Source organism: Panthera uncia, chromosome D4 (assembly GCF_023721935.1).
Source record: "Panthera uncia isolate 11264 chromosome D4, Puncia_PCG_1.0, whole genome shotgun sequence".
In the NCBI taxonomy this organism is placed as follows: domain Eukaryota; kingdom Metazoa; phylum Chordata; class Mammalia; order Carnivora; family Felidae; genus Panthera; species Panthera uncia.
Genome location: NC_064807.1, coordinates 54,543,540 through 54,560,036, shown reverse-complemented (window position 1 = coordinate 54,560,036; position 16,497 = coordinate 54,543,540). Strand labels below are relative to the sequence as shown.

Below are 16,497 nucleotides of genomic sequence, written 5' to 3'. Positions count from 1 at the left end.
GCCTCCACCTTCCCTCAGCACTAAGTCATAAACGCATGGTCTATGAACTCGCGAGGGAAACGGGGCGGTGGCGAATACCTCTGCTGTGCGGAGGTCTAGGAAGAGTATTCCCAGGGTTTGGGAAGCTAGGCCTGCTTTGAGTGGTTGGCCCACATCACGTGATGGGAGGAAGGCGGTCGCAGGGGAGCGACTCCTGGTGTCTTGTGAGATCATCACACCGCGACTACACGCGGCAGTTGTTGGCATCTTGGGTGCGGTATGTAGTACCCTCTTGACAACTCCGAGTACGATAAATCCTATAAAATTTCCCTTATTCCTTCCCGTGCCTGCCTCCGCCGCGGCGCTGTTGGCCTCTCCTACTAGGCTTGGGGGAGGCTAGGCGAAGCAACGCGCTCTGTGGGCGGGCTGATGAGCGGCGCTCTAGCTACGTGTGGTGGCTCCTCCTTCCCTCGTGACGCGGAGGTCACGTGACGGGCCGGGCCGCCTCTGCCGCCGCCGCCGCCGCTTTGTAAGAGGCACATTGGCAGGTAACGAGCGGCGGTGGCGGCGGCAGCTGGTCCCGAGTCCAGCGAGAACAGCAGCGGTAATTGGCACCCTCTTTTTCCTTCCCTGTTCCAGAGCCCTGAGCGTGGCAGCGTGTGCTCTCTCGTCCTGGTTCAGCTCTTCTTTCTCCTAACCCTCTTCGTACTGCCCCAGCGCCCACTCATGAAGACCGGGCCAAGCTTCCCTCGCCAGCTTCTTGCGTCCTCAGTATGCCCAGGCCCGGACGCCTTCCTTCCTTCTCGCCCGTGGTCGTCCTGTGCTTCTTCCTGCCTACCCCTGTCCTAGTCGGCCTGGCCCCACCCATCCCCAGGGGGCGCCTTCCCCTCCCCCCACTTCGGGTTTCTGCCCTGGAGGGTGTGGTTTTTCTCCCACCTCTCCCTCCCTGCCTGTCCGCGGGAGCTCCCGCTCAACGCTGATGGTCCCCATCCTGACCACAGACCACCTTTCCGTTTTCACGCCTGTCACTTGTCTTGGGACTAGACATCTTAAACCCCAACTTCTGCGCTCTGTAGCCTTTCCTGGCATACTCGGAGGGATAGTTAGGTTCTACCCTTTTTCATTCTGGAAGGTTTTGGTGTTAGACTCTGGGGACTCAGTTTTCCTCCTCAGTCTCGGTTCCTCGAGCCTGGTTGTATCAGAGTTTGTTTTTTTTTAATGTAGTTATGAGAACGCATTGTAAACTGAAGCTTTATTGTAGTACGTATTTAAAATGTTATTCATTCTTTAGTGTATTATATGTCTTCTTTGCCTCTGAATCACGTTTCCCACTTGGCTTTTCCACCTTTTCACCTCGGTTTTCAATCTTGATTATTTGCCCAGGCATCTCAAGACCTACCACTCTGGTCTCATATTCTGTTCTCTGTAGGAGTTAATCCTGTCATCATTCCTGTTATTTCCTGTTTGAAGTAATCTTGTAGTTTACTACTTCCTCTGTTGGATATTGGTTTATACTCCTATTTGATGTATATGGTCTGTCAGTATTTAGGCTTATTGTCTTTAGCCCCTGTGTGTCCTAACAGTTGAGAGCTTTTGAAGGTCTTTATAAGGTATCCAAACATCATCTTTTATTTGAAGGGCATATACAATTAACTTTTTGGGTGAACCCAGGCCTTTTTTATTTTCTCTTCAATTATGGTATACCTCTTTAAACCAAGAGTTATGTCAGTAGTTAGTGTGTTCCTCACTTTTTGTCACGAATTGTATATACTAATTTTTAGTGTCAGTTTGTCTAATGGAGATGGAAGGAAGCTCTCCTGTATCCTAGGTGTTAGGTGCCTAGATTGGGATGATACCTATCTGTTTCAGGAAAGGGAATAAATTCCCCTCTATGGAGAGGATAGAGTTGTCCTGTTCACCAATATCTCTTACCTGCCTGCAGGGCTCAAGCTATCATCCTCCCATTGCTGTGAACACTTCTCTTATTAGGCAGAAGTGATTAGTTTCCCACACTACTCTTCTGCTTACTTCCTATATGTTCCATCTGATTTTTGTTTTTTATGCCTAGTTCACATGTGTGATGAAAATTTCCCCCGCCACTGTCCCGCTTGTTTTCCACAGCTGTGATTTTCATTGTTTGCTTCCTTGTTGCTTCTGACCCTCACAAATTAATTCAGAGAGGGGGGGTTTCTGTTACAATTGAAATATGGCTGGAAGTGGTGGCATAGCAATGAGGCCATGGGAAAAGGTTGTGGTAATTGCCTCTCCTGCCTATTTCCTGCCGTTCTGGTTTCCTCTGGCCTCTGTCTTTAAATGTGGGCTGGACCGGCAGCAGTCACATGGAGCTGCCTTAGAACAAGGCTAGAACAACAATAACAACTCTGCTTCCCTTTCCTGGTAACTGATGCAGCCTGTGCAGTGCTCAACAGCGGTGTCAGTGTTAGTGACTTATTGTTGAGGGAGAAATGGTAGGAGAACATGGAGAAGAATGGGTTAATTTCAATATGCCTTATGCCCTGTGGGTTAATTATAGTGGGAACTGGTTGCTTTCTCTACTCCTTTAATCATATACTGTATGTAGAGGGGTATAAACCAATCTTGAAGTTTTGAACTGGTCTGAAGTGGAGCGTTTTCTTTGAAAGTATTAGTCTTCAAGTATTGATCCTCCAGTCCTTTTTAAAAATGATTAAGTTTTTGTTGATATTAGGCACTTTTTTTTTGGTGTAAGCAAATGCCTGCTCAAAAGGAGCCTGCATGAATTCACAGACTGTGAAGTTCCTGTTGTTAAATCTGTCTTATTTTGTTTATTAATCTTTACGAGGTCAGCAAATACCCGTTAGCCCTTAATTAATTTGAGTAAATGGAATGCCCTTTAAAAGTGGGGCGTATTGTACTGGTGGTGTTGACTGGTTAGATGGTGTGGATCACTGATAGGTCTTGGAAGCAGTTGTCTCCCCCTACCTCTGCCCCAAAGGAGATTGGAGATGTAACTTGAAGGAAGGCAAAGAGAGGGAAGACTTACAGGGAATATCAACCATATAAGCCTGTAGCTGGTTTTGAATAATTTTGACCCAACTGTCGAATATTTAGGAATGAAATCCTTTTTTTCATTCTAAAGTCCAAGAATCAAATTTAACAGGTTTGTTTTTACAGATACACAGACTGCATATATTGATATTTTCTACTGTGTGGTTTTTTTTTTTTTTTTTGAGATTTCTTTACAGTGTTTCTCTCAAAGATGCTGCATGTCCTGTATTTTTTTCTTATATATGTATATTTAAAACATTGTTTTAATGTTTATTTTGAGAGAGACCATGCACACAAGTGAGGGAGGGGCAGAGAGAGAGAGAGAGAGAGAGAGCGCGAGCGAGCGAGAGGGAGGGAGGAGAGGAGAGAGAGAATCCCAAGCAAGCTCTGCGCTGTCAGCACAGAACCCCATGCAGGGCTTGATCTCACAAATCCTGAGATACTACCTGACCAATACCAAGAGTTGGAAGCTTAACTGATTGAGACACTCAGGCGCCCCTTATATATTGTATTTTTTAATTTGAGAGAGTTGGGGAGGGGTAGAGAGAGATTTTTATTAATTTATTTTGAGAGAGCAGTGCACGTACGAGAGAAGAGGGAGGTCAGAGAGAGAGGGACTGAGAGAATCCCAAGCAGGCTCCATGCTCGAGCCTCTGACTTTGGCTCAGGTCGTGGTTCATGAGGTTGAACCCTGCATCTGGCTTGCTGCTGTCAGCACAGAGCCCACTTTGGATCCTTACCCCCTCCCCCCCATCTCTGTCCCTCCCCTGTTCATGCTCTCTCTCAAAAATAAATAAAAAACATTAAAAAAAAAAAAAAAAGACTAGGACACTTAGCCAGTTGAGCCACCCTGGAGCCCATGTCCTGGATTTTTTTTAAAGAAAGTAAATTAGGGATGCCTGGCTGGCTCAGTTGGTGGAGTATGCCACTCTTGATCTCGGGATTGGGAGTTTAAGCCCCATGGAGTTAATTTATGAAACTGGACTTGGATAAAGGAGTAGGTGTTTCATTTAAAACTACACATGGGGTTCTTTGAAAAGTTGTTAGGAATATGTAGCTCTGTTTTTCTTCATTCGGAATATGAAAAGTAATGGAACATATATTTGATTGGGTCTCAAACTTAAAATTCATTTTAAAGATTTTTAAGGATTTAAAGAGGAGGGAATTTCATTTGGATTTAGTTCCAAGCTTACTGTTGCTGTAACTTTGTTTCTTGCTATTGGTGTAGTGTTATTATTAACTTGTTGTTAAGTAAAATATCACATAGGAACTATCTCATTTAAAGTTATAGTGTATGCACACAGTCCAATAATACTTAACAATGTTACTCTTTACTCATTTTTTTTACATGTAGTCTTAATTTTCTGATCAGATCAGTCCTAGATATTGTGTGAAGACTTTTGGAAGCTCGGAGTTGCTTCTTGTTGATGGTGTTTTTCTCCCTGTGTCTTTTAATTCTCTCCACTCCCTCTTTTATTTCTCTTCCCTGTGTTTTCTCTCCATTTTATTTTTTCTGCCTCCTTGTGCCCTTTCATCCCCGTACAAAAACACTCTGAACACTCAGTCTCAACTGAGGAGGTTGTAGGCCTTCTGACTGACTGTTCTTGGCGCCATAACATGTTGCTTTCCAGGTTAGGCAGATGAAAACCTAAAATATCTTAACCTCATGGGCTTGGGCAAGGTGTATAGTGCTACCTGCATTTGTGTGTCTACCTGGCTGGAATGTGTGCTCTTTGAAGCGTGGGATTTTTCATTTGATAACGGTGTTTAGCATTGCCAAATCATTAAACAAGAGAGTAAAGTGGGCTTAAAAAAATACAGGTTTAGCTGAAACAGGGTTTAGGAAAAAAAAAAAAAAGACTAGCTTTAGGATTGATTTGATAAGCCTAATACATAATTTTTAGACCCAAATTAATTTTTTTTCCTCCTCTTTTCTCAAAATTTCATCTTACAGAATGTTTCAGGATCAGACTAAGAAAATACATTTTAGAAAATTTGAGAAAATTAAAAGATAAAAATTATGGGGCGCCTGGCTGACTCAGTTGGAAGAGCATGCAACTCTTGATTTCAGAGTTGTGAGTTCGAGCCTCACGTTGGGTTCAGATTACTTAAAAAAAAAAAAAAAAAAGATAAAAAGGACTTAATCATGGTTTAACATTTCATTATAAATCCTTTTTTCCTTTATGTTAAGTAATACATACTTAAAGTGGAATAATGCTTTTTAAATATTTTTATTTTTAATTTTTAAAAATTTTATTTCTGAGGGGAGTGAGGGGCAGAGAGGGAGATATAGAATCAGAAGCAGGCTCCACACTCTGACCTGTCAGCACAGAGTCTGACAGAGTCTGACTCACAAATCGTGAGATTATGACCTGAGCCAAAGTTGTACACTCAACCAACTGAGCCATCTAGGCGCCCCTAAAAAATATTTTTATTTAGGGGCGCCTGGGTGGCGCAGTCGGTTAAGCGTCCGACTTCAGCCAGGTCACGATCTCGCGGTCCGTGAGTTCGAGCCCCACGTCAGGCTCTGGGCTGATGGCTCGGAGCCTGGAGCCTGTTTCCGATTCTGTGTCTCCCTCTCTCTCTGCCCCTCCCCCGTTCATGCTCTGTCTCTCTCTGTCCCAAAAATAAATAAAAAACGTTGGAAAAAAAAATTAAAAAAAAATATTTTTATTTATATTTGAGAGAAAAATTGTGAGCAGCGAAGTGGCAGAGAGAGAGGGAGACAGAGTCCCAAGCAGGCTCCCCACTGTCAGGATAGAGCCTGAACCATGAGATTATGACCTGAGCTTAAATCAAGAGTTGGAAGCTTAACTGACTGAGTCACCCAGGTGCCCCTGGAATAATACTTTTATACTTAATGATTTTTATTGAGAAATAAAAGATACATATTGGACAAGATATATGAGATATAAAAACACATGTAGAGTTTTCAAAAACAAAAATAAAATGACTACCCACGAAATAGAGCATTGTTACCTGAAAGCCTGTCATCTCCCAAGGCATTCCTTTCCCTCTTTCCCAGAAGTATCCATTATTCTACTTTGTTGTTGTTGTTTATTTTTTAGAATAATTTTTATTCCATATAACCCGTAACTAATACATGGTCTATTGTTGCCCATTTTCAAGCTTGCTTCATTCATTCATTTATTCATTAATTCATAGTAAACTATACCCCCTGACATGGGGCTTGAACTCAGGACCCTGAGATCGAGTGTCCCATGCTCTACCAACTGAGCCAGTCAGGTGTCCCATCAATCTTGAGTTAAGTGGAATTTATGAGATTCTGATACTTTTTCTCTTACATGTTTTAGATTCATTCATATTGGTTTTTACCAATTTGATAATTTTCAGTAGTATGGTACTCCACTGTAAGGATGTGCCACATCTGGGGGTCCTGGGTGACTGAGTGAGTTGTGTCAGACTCTTGATTTTGGGTTCAGGCCATGATACCACATTTCCTGAGATCAAGCCTGAAGCCCAGCCTTGGGCTCTGCCCTGATTGTGGCCAGTCTGCTTAGGATTCTCTCTCTCCCTCTCTGCCCCTCCCTTGCTGGCTCTTGTCTCTCAAAATAAATAAGTAAACATGAAAAAAAAAAAAAAAAAAGGATATGCCACATCTTACTCTATTGTGATGAATGTTTGTGTCATTTCCATTTTTTTATGATTAGAAATTTTACTTCTCTCTGTGAACATTTGTACAACCCAACCCTCCCCCTAAAATAAACAGATTTCTCAAGACTGTGTAATTGGGAGTGGAGTTTTGGGTTGTGTGGAGTATGTGTAACTTTACTAGGTGATCTCAAACTGTGTTGTATGGTCATTTTTTATTAGGCTCTTCACCTGAACTACAGAACACAGAAAATTGTGTGATTATTTTTTCAGTTCTCTTGAGGATGTTAAACGTCTGATGCCAAGAAGCCTCAGGAAGATGCTTAATGCATACATATAATGGATATCTTAGATATCAGAATTTAATTCCCAAGACTGAATTGATAAGAATTCCACATCGTTACTTATATTTGATACTACTTTAATTTTTTTTTTAAATTTTTTAACGTTTATTTATTATCGAGAGAGAGAGAGAGAGAGACAGAGCATGAGCAGGAGAGGGGCAGAGAGAGGGGGGAGGCACACAATCTGAAGCAAGCTCCAGGCTCTGAGCTGTCAGCACAGAGCCCAACGCGGGGCTTGAACTCACAGACCCCGAGATCATGACCTGAGCCAAAGTTGGTCGCTCAACCAACTGAGCCACCCAGGCGCCCCTGATACTGCTTTAATTTTTAAATGCGTTAGGCAATTCTAGTGGTATGTTTTAGATACATCTTTTATGAACATCACACAGCTGGATTTTGCTTTGCTAATATATCCTGCAGATTTCTCTTTTAACTGGAGCGTGGGAACTGTCAATGTTAATTATAATTGAGGATATTTTGTATATATTTCTGCCATCAAAGTCTTCTACATGCCTGGTCGTTATTGTTTTTCTGACCTTTTTGTAGTTTTCATTCTTCTGTTTGGTTTCCTTCAGCTTTTTTTTTTTTTTTTAAGTTTATTTATTTATTTTGAGAGAGACAGCATGAGTGGGGGAGGGCCAGAGAGAGAGAGGGGGAGGCTGAGAATCCCAAGCAGTGGGGCCCGACATGGGACTTGAGCCCACAAAACCCTGAGATTATGACCTGAGGTGAGAAAGCACGAGTTGGGGAGGGGCAGAGAGAGAGAGAGAGGCACAGAATCTGAAGCAGGCTCCAGGCTCTGAGCTGTCAGCACAGAGCCCTATGTGTGGCTTGAACTCACAAACTGAAAGATCACTACCTGAGCTGAAGTTGGACACCCAACCAACTGAGCCACCCAAGTGCCCCAGAGCATAGTATACCTTTGACTTGGAGTCAGTACTTAATATTTTGCTACATTGACTTTTTTCTCTACCTTGTACATCTTTTGAGGCTGATTTGAAAGTAAGGTGAAACATCATGACGTTTATGCTTGAGTATTTCCTAAGCAAGTGTCTCTTTCTTTTTTTAAATGTTTACTTCTTTAAGTTTATTTATTTTGGGGGGGGGAGGGGCAGAGAGAAATCCCAAGCAGGTGCTGTGTTGGCACCGTGGGGAGCTCAGCGTAGGGCTTGATCTCAGGAACCATGAGATCATGACTTGAGCCAAGATGAAGAATCGAACGCTTAACCGACTGAGCCACCCAGATGCCCCAAGTATTTATTTATTTTTGAGAAAGAAAGTGCATGCGCGGGGCAGGGGCAGAGAGACAGGGAGACAGGATCCAAAGCGGGCTCTGCTCTGACCAGTACAGAGCCAAAGATGGGGCTCCAACTCACAAACTGAGATCATGACCAGAGTTTAACGCTTAACTGAGCCACCCAGGTGCCCCTCCTAAGCAAATATCTCTTTACAATAAAGAGATTCTCTTACAAATAATCATAGTAATATAATCATACCTAGGAAATGAATATTTAATAATATATATAAAGAGTAATCCTAATAATATCTGATAAAAATTCATATTTAGATTTCCCAGTTCACAAAATCTTTTCTAACTCAGTTTTTGCTTTATATATGTATTGAAGTAGAATAATGACAATCCACTTAAGCAGTTATTTTGTTCATTATCAGGCATAATGGCCAGTCACATCTGATAAGCAAGATAACTACTGTTACTTAGGTTAGATAATTCTTTTGTTTTTATTTTTTATTTTTTATTTTTTTTTATTTTTTATTTTTTTTATTTTTGGGACAGAGAGAGACAGAGCATGAATGGGGGAGGGGCAGAGAGAGAGGGAGACACAGAATTGGAAATCCGAGCCATCAGCCCAGAGCCTGACGCGGGGCTCGAACTCACGGACCGCGAGATCGTGACCTGGCTGAAGTCGGACGCTTAACCGACTGCGCCACCCAGGCGCCCCTTATTTTTTATTTTTTTAAGGAAAGGTTTATTTTTAGAGCATGAGTGCGGGTGGGAGAGGGGCACAGGAAGAGAATCTTTTTTTTTAATATTTATTTTTGAGAGTGCATGAGCACGAGTGGGGGAGGGGCAGAGAGAGAAGAGGATAAAGGATTCAGAAGAGGGCTCTTCACTGATAGCCGAATGTGGGGCTGAACTCATGAACCCTGAGATTGTGACCTGAGCCGAAGTCAGATGCTCAACCAACTGAGCCACTCAGGCGCCCCTTGGGAGAGAAAGAATCTTAAGCAGGCTTGGTGCCCAGCCCCCGCCTGCCTCAGGGCTTGATACCATGACCCAGGGATCATGACCTGAGGCAAAATCAAGAGTTGGGCATTCGATGGACTGAGTCACCCAGGCGCCCCTAGTTTAGATAATTCTTGCTAGTGTTAAGTAAATTGCAATTTATTGTAGGATAAGTGTAACTTTCTTGGGCTGATAGACTAAAAATGTTCTATGTATCTTGCTAATCTGTGCAGACTTCAGATTTTTTGAAACAGTGATGAAAAGTCTTCTTGATGCGTGGGAATAAGGGTAAACGCTTACATAAATAAAAACTTTAGATAGTAAATTCTTACGGCATTTTACTTCTGTGAAATGCTCAGAATGTAGGTTAACCCAGATTAGGCCTGAGTAATAGTTTTTGTTGCTGTTGTTAATGATATGTGCTACTATACAGGTTTTCACTTAGATTGAATGTTGCTACTTGTCAGCAACTGTTAAGTGTTGGGGATACAGAAGAATAATGCACTGTTCCTGTTTTCTAGGTGCTTGCATTCTGATGGGAAGACTGAAATAGAACAATGCAGTTAGGAGCCAGAATCCTTTTGGGAGTGACAGCAAAGCATTGTCATTTGAGTCTGGATATTAGAGAGGCTTCCTTGAACCAGTGGGAAACTGAGCCTTATTTTTCCTGTATTCTTCCTATAGGATCAATAGTAGACAAATTCCTATAGTTATAATTGTCTCTTTTGTTAAGACACTTAGAATTTTAGGGGCATCTGCCTGGCTCAGTTGATGGAGCTTGCCACTCTTGATCTCAGGGTTGTGAATTCAAGCCCCACGCTGAGTGTAGAGATTACATAAAAAAAAACCTTTGAAATGTAAAAAAAAAAAAAAACAAAAAAAACCTGAGAATTAAAAAATTTTTTTTTAACGTTTATTTATTTTTGAGACAAGAGAGACAGAGCATGAACGGGCGAGGGTCACAGAGAGAGGGAGACACAGAATCTGAAACAGGCTCCAGGCTCTGAGCTGTCAGCACAGAGCCCGATGCGGGGCTCGAACCCACGGACCGTGAGATCATGACCTGAGCCGAAGTCGGACGCTTAACCAACCGAGCCACCCAGGCGCCCCAAGAGAATTTAATGTTTATAATTCAGTTTTATTATAATTTGCTATTTTGATTACTATGTTATTGTATCTTTTGTTTGGCCTTGATTGGTAGTTTATTTGCAGCAGCTAGTAAAGGAAATTTAAGTTATTCTGTTTGTTAAATTTATTAATTTTTTTTATTTTTAAGTAATCTCTACACCCAGTATATGGGGCTCGAGCTCACAACCACAAGATCAAAAGTCTCACGCTCTATGGACTTAGCCAGCCAGGTGCCGCAAGAGAAACTAAGTTATTTTTGATATAAGTTAGTCACATTAAACATTTTCTTTGGGTTCGCTTTTCATAGTAACATACTGAATGTTTAAGTTTTTCCCTCAAGATTTCATTTTATTGTGATTAAAAGTTTCTTGGTATATCAATGAGTTGATGAAACCCTTCTTTGAATTGCTGGAGACCATATGACCTCTTCAGAATTCTTAGCTCTGGTACTTCAGTTTATTTACTATCTTTTTAATTCCTTGTGATTGGGAGTACTAAGGTAATGGTGGGAGAATACCCTTGTATATTACAGAACAATCCAGATGGTGGTTACAGCAATAAAAACCTTGTTAATATAGGCCATTTACAATTATTTACCATAGAAGAGTTTGTAAATTTATTTTTAATTTTTTTTTAGTGTTTATTTTTTAGAGATGTAGACTGCAAGCAGGGGAGGGGCAGAGAGAGAGCGAGAGACAGAATTGGAAGCAGGGCTCCAACTCACGAACTGTGAGATCATGACCTGAGCCAAAGTCGGACGCTTAACTGACTGAGCCACCCAGGCACCCCGAGTCTTTTTTTTTTTTTTTAAGGCATTTTGAGCTGTTTAATTGTTCTAATGTTTATCTTGCTTTACCAAAAGATCCCAGCTGTAATGGGATATATAGCATTACCATGAACCAGTTCATATACTCTGACAATCTAGCGATCTGTGGGAGAAAGAAATGACCAGTGTCGCAAAGGGTTTTATTGGAGTGATAGTTGGCCTGCAGTGATAGTTGTGCAGTTGGTAAATACTAAAAGTCATTGAATTTTACACTTAAAAAGGGTGAACTTTATGATATTTTCTGTAACTCAGCAAAATTATTTGAATAGTTTTGAATAAATAGGAAGTATTTTGAAATTAAATCAGAAACAGAAGTGACCAATGTTCATTAATAATATAGTTATTATTTATGGTAGCTATTAGGATCTAGACTAAGCATTTGAGGTACATTATTTTGTTTGGTGCTCCTTCCAGGTTTGAGAAAGAGTAAAGTACTGGGTCAAGGTTACTTAATCATGTAATTTGTAGAGTGCAGGTCTGTGTGACTTCCAAATCTTAATCACAAATACTGTACTACTGTACCTGTCTGAAATAATGCTCTCAGGGAATGTAGCCAAGTGCTAGATGATAAGTCAGTGTCCACATTTGTGGTGCATAAACCTGGGATTTTGCACTGGATGGGGAATAAGAGGATGAAGATGTAGGTGTGGTCCTTGAACTCCTGAGTCTGGTTCCGCCAGGCTCCATTTCACTTTTATCTATCTTATTTATTTACTTGTCTAATTAATTATGTAAACTTTATGCGTAGCATGGGGCTTGAACTCACATCCCCAAGATCAAGCATCATATACTCTACCAACTGAGCTAGCCAGGTGCCCCACTTCTGCTTTTATATGTTGGCGTTTAGTGAGATGTTTAGATTTGATTTCTGTAGTTTAAAACTGCCTTTGCTTTCATTTTTCATTCTGATTTTACTAGCTGTTCTAATCAGCAAGGTGAGCTGATCTCTAAGCCCTCTGCCAATTTTAGGTGCATTCTAGGAGGAGGTCAGGCACGTAACACTGAGAAGTGGCAATTGATAGCACACTGTGAAAACAGTTGGAAGAAAGCCATGCGGTTGCATGAAAATTACACTTAAGAACTCAAACTGCTGTCAAGTAGGGCTGTTTAATATATTGTTAAGTGGCCCTAAAATGCTGTGGGGTTGTGGACATCGAGTAGAGAGTAATTGCTGTTTATGCTGAGGGACAGAAAATAAGAAACGGTATGATGTTGAGAAACCATGACAATGGAAGGTGGAGGCAAAAAAGTAGGTGCAATTTGGGAGAATTGCAAGGCCATTTTGACCGAAGTGTATGGATCAGAAAGGAATAAAGAGCTTGTATTTTATCAAGGAGTTGATTTGTGAACAGAAGATGATGGATTTTAGTGGTATTCTGAAATATGAAACAGATCACTGTGTAATCAGTTTTACCGTTAAGCTAGTTCAGACAGGTAAATAAGGGTATGAAGTTTCAGTGAACCAGGAGGCAATTATTGATATTATAGTTGATAAAGGTATCTTGTAACTGCTGGGTTATGTATGTAACACTGACATCAAAACTAGTACTAGACTGGGCTACCTAATTTATTCTTAGAAGACAGGAGGAGGCTTTAAATACAAACTGACCCTTAATTCAGGTACCTATACTAAGTTGATGGCAGAATTGTAAAGGAAGGTATAGATATAGGCCTTAAAGAAATGGTGGCATTAAAAGAATGGTTTAAAGGTTTTGAGCTCTGCAGTCCGTTGGGTGTCCGACTTCGGCTCGGGTCATGATCTCGTGGCTTGTGAGTTGGAGCCCCGCGTCGGGCTCTGTGCTGACAGCTCAGAGCCTGGAGCCTGCTTCTGATTCTGTCTCCCTCTCTCTCTGCTCCTCCTCTGTTTGTTCGTTCTCTCTCTCTCTCTCTCTCTCTCTCTCTCAAAAATGAATAAACATTGAAAAAAATTAAAAAGTTTTGAGCTCTGGAACACTGAAAAATATTGGTCACTTGGAAAATTGTGCAAGTCTTCGAATGAGATGCATTTGGATGAATTTCTTTATAGGTTAGATACCTAGTAGGCAGTTAGATGTGGGCTGAATCTTTGGAGAGACATGAGGTCTTTTGCTTTGAAGTTGGAGGTAATTATTGATGCCAGTAGAGCATAAAATTTCTGTGGGAAGGGAGAGTGTGCTCAAGAATTGAAATTTTTTACATGTCAGGGCTTGGGGAAGGATGTGATGCTGCTGAGGATTTGAGGGGGGAAAAAAAAGAACCAGGATGTGGTGTCTGAAAAGCCACAGGAATAAAATTATGAAATGTGTTGAATGCCAGAGACCGGTGAAAGAATGAGAATAGAAAAAAGATTTGACAGTTAATTCAGTGGTGACCTGGGAAATAGCATTTTTCTTAATGTTGGAGTAATAGAGTGATAGAAACCAGACTACAAGTTAAGGAGATGTTTGGTGAGGAACTGGAGTCAGTTAGTGTGTATCCTTTTTGAGATACACAGTTTAAGTATCTTCAAGAAATACTTCAGAAATCTCCCATATACAACAACACTCATTGCTTACCTGGTAGAAGATGCAGTTTCCCAGAGTGTTGGAGGGTAATTTTTGTAACCCTTTGTTCTTGAGATTAATGTGGATGTGGAGAATAGTTGAGCCGGTTTTTAAACACATACTTGTCAGAAGGAAAAAGGTAGGGAATACTTTCTCAATAGTAGTGGTAGCAGATTTCCTTATTAAGGAATTTTATTTTTGGTATATGAATGAAAACGAAGCCTAGTGTGTGTCAGATGTGTTAACATTTGAATCAAAACATCTGTGTTTTGATAGATACGTTGTTCATGTAACTGACATTTTTTAAAAAGTTGCTTTTGGGGGCGCCTGGGTGGCTCAGTCGGTTGAGCGTCCGACTTCAGCTCAGGTCACGATCTCGCGGTCCGTGAGTTGGAGCCCCGCGTCGGGCTCTGGGCTGATGGCTCAGAGCCTGGAGCCTGCTTCCGATTCTGTGTCTCCCTCTCTCTCTGCCCCTCCCCCGTTCATGCTGTGTCTCTCTCTGTCCCAAAAATATATAAACGTTAAAAAAAAAAAAAAAAAGTTGCTTTTGGCATGAGTGAAATGGTAATAAAGTCACCATTACAATGAAACAAATACACTTTTTTTTTTTTTTTTTTGAGTATGTCTTGGATTCATTAGGGAGATTGGAGAAGGGTAATGAAAAACTGTGGGTCTGAAGTACTTAAATCGGTGTTTATATTTCTGGCTTACAGTAACAGCTAGAGATGGTATTACTGTTGTGGACTAGCTTCATAATGGATCTACTGAACTTGTATAAATCAGTTGTGAAATATTTGTGTATTTATAACAATTGAGTGCCAGGTGTTTAAATGGCTCATGCAGAGCTGTGAAAAAGAATAACTTGAAGTATTTTTACTCATCTCTCTTCAGTAAGAATTGGAGATTTGTAAAGTTCTGTCTCTTGTGAAAGTATGGTTGGGATGTAATCATTTTTAGCATTAATATCCAGTTTACTATATGAGAATGGTTAGCAGAGATGCCACTTTACCCAAAAATCAAAACAATAAAATAATGTGAGATGAAGACTAAAACTTTGAAGTGGCTATTAAGTGATTATGAGTTGAACTAGGTAACATTTTTGAGTGTTGTTGTATATGGGAGATTTCTTGAAGTCCTTTTCACACTTTGGAGTTTGGAGGTTTTCCTGCATTAACTATTGTTAAGGCTTTCCTGTGCTTGAAAATAAGATAGGAGTTAAATTGATAATTTTGATTAAATGCTGTTTTGGCTTAGAGTATCAAGAATAAAGATTCTTGGTTTTTGTAACTGATGTAACTGGTTAGTAGGACTTGACTAAAGGAAACATTTGGCTTATTAAACTTGTCTCCCCAAGGATGATGAGGTAGATTAGCCTACAATTTGACACCTTCTTCCTTCCCCTTTCTCAGGGGGTCTTATGAAGAGGAAATAGGCCAAAAGGAGAAGGCAACTCCCCTGAATATTCTTTCCCTCAGAAGGCCTTGGGACAGAGTTACTAATGAGAAGTTAATCTTGATCTGATGGATGCAGAAGTGGAGGGTGGGGATGGAATGGAAGTGAGGATGTGAAGACAAAAAATTTATAAAAACATGTCTGTCTCAGGGTGCCTGGCTGGCTCAGTTGGTAGAGCATGTGACTCTTGATCTCAGGGTTGTGAATTTACACCCCACATTGGGTGTGGAGCCTACTAAAGAAAAAAAAAACAAAAAAACAAAAAACATGTCTGTATTACAGACTAAGACTTGTTGGCATTAAGTCTGTCTTGTTCTAATGACTCTGAGACTGTCCAGAGAGGATAGGTGGGACTAATGCAGCTGAACATGGTTGGGGAAGAGCAACATTAGAGTAGGGTTAGGGACAGGAGGATTTGAGATGGGAACATTCACTTGGAATTTATTACCAATTTTTGTTAATACCCAGGAAATAAATTTGCCCTCTTCTTTCTTTCCTTCCTCCATCTCTCCTTTCCTCCTTGGTAAAATGCATGCTGACCTAAGTGCATGCTGGCAGGTGGTAAGGTTGTCTCTTAATCACTCAAGCTAGAAGTGCTAGAAGTCCTTCTGCAATCTGCTGAAAATCAAGGTTTGAGGGCTTACTCTGTATAAGGCTTGGTGGAAAGTCGCTCTCTATCCCCCAAAAGACAACAAATCAGTGTAAAAATAATGCAGATTTTTTTTTTTTGTTTTTTGTTTATTTTAGGAGAGTGTGAGCTGGGGAGAGGAGCAGGGAGAGAGAGAATCTTAAGCAGTCTCCACACTCAGGAGGATCATGGGATCATGATCCTGGGAATCAAGAGTCAGATGCTCAACTGATTGAGCCACCCAGGTGCCCAGTGCAGATGATTTTAAAATAAATGAATGACCATTTGAAACTGCATTGTCCTTGAGTTCAGAAACTATTTTTGAAAAGTAGCCATACTATGGGGCCCAGAAGTTCTGCAGATACGTAAATGGTGCCACTTTTGAGAAAGAGGCCAAGGATAAGTAAGACAATGATAAAATGAATTTATTTAGGAAAGCAAGTTCCTAGCTATGTCTTGGAGTTAGAATATTTTATTATTTTTTTAATTATAGAGTGTGAGCAGGGGAGGGGCCGGGGAAGGGGAGGGAAAGAGAGGCAGAGGGAGGAAGGGAATGAATCCCAAGCAGGCTCCATGCTCAGCACAGAGCATAATGTGGGGCTCAATCCCACGATGCTGGGATTATGACTTGATCCCAAATCAGAGTTGAACCACCCAAGTGCCCTGGAGTTAGAATATTTTCAGACTGGGGCGCCTGGTTGGCTCAGTTGGTAGAGCACACTGCTCTTGATCTT

At 41.1% G+C, this 16,497-nt stretch overlaps 1 protein-coding gene across 1 annotated transcript in view; it reads left to right on the top strand.

Moving 5' to 3' along the window:
* The first annotated feature begins 463 nt into the window (after positions 1-463).
* Positions 464-16,497, top strand: part of UBAP2 (ubiquitin associated protein 2) — a 112,145-nt gene continuing 96,111 nt past the window's right edge. The window contains 1 exon segment of the mRNA XM_049625108.1: positions 464-583. The gene's annotated coding sequence lies outside the window, so the exon portion shown is untranslated.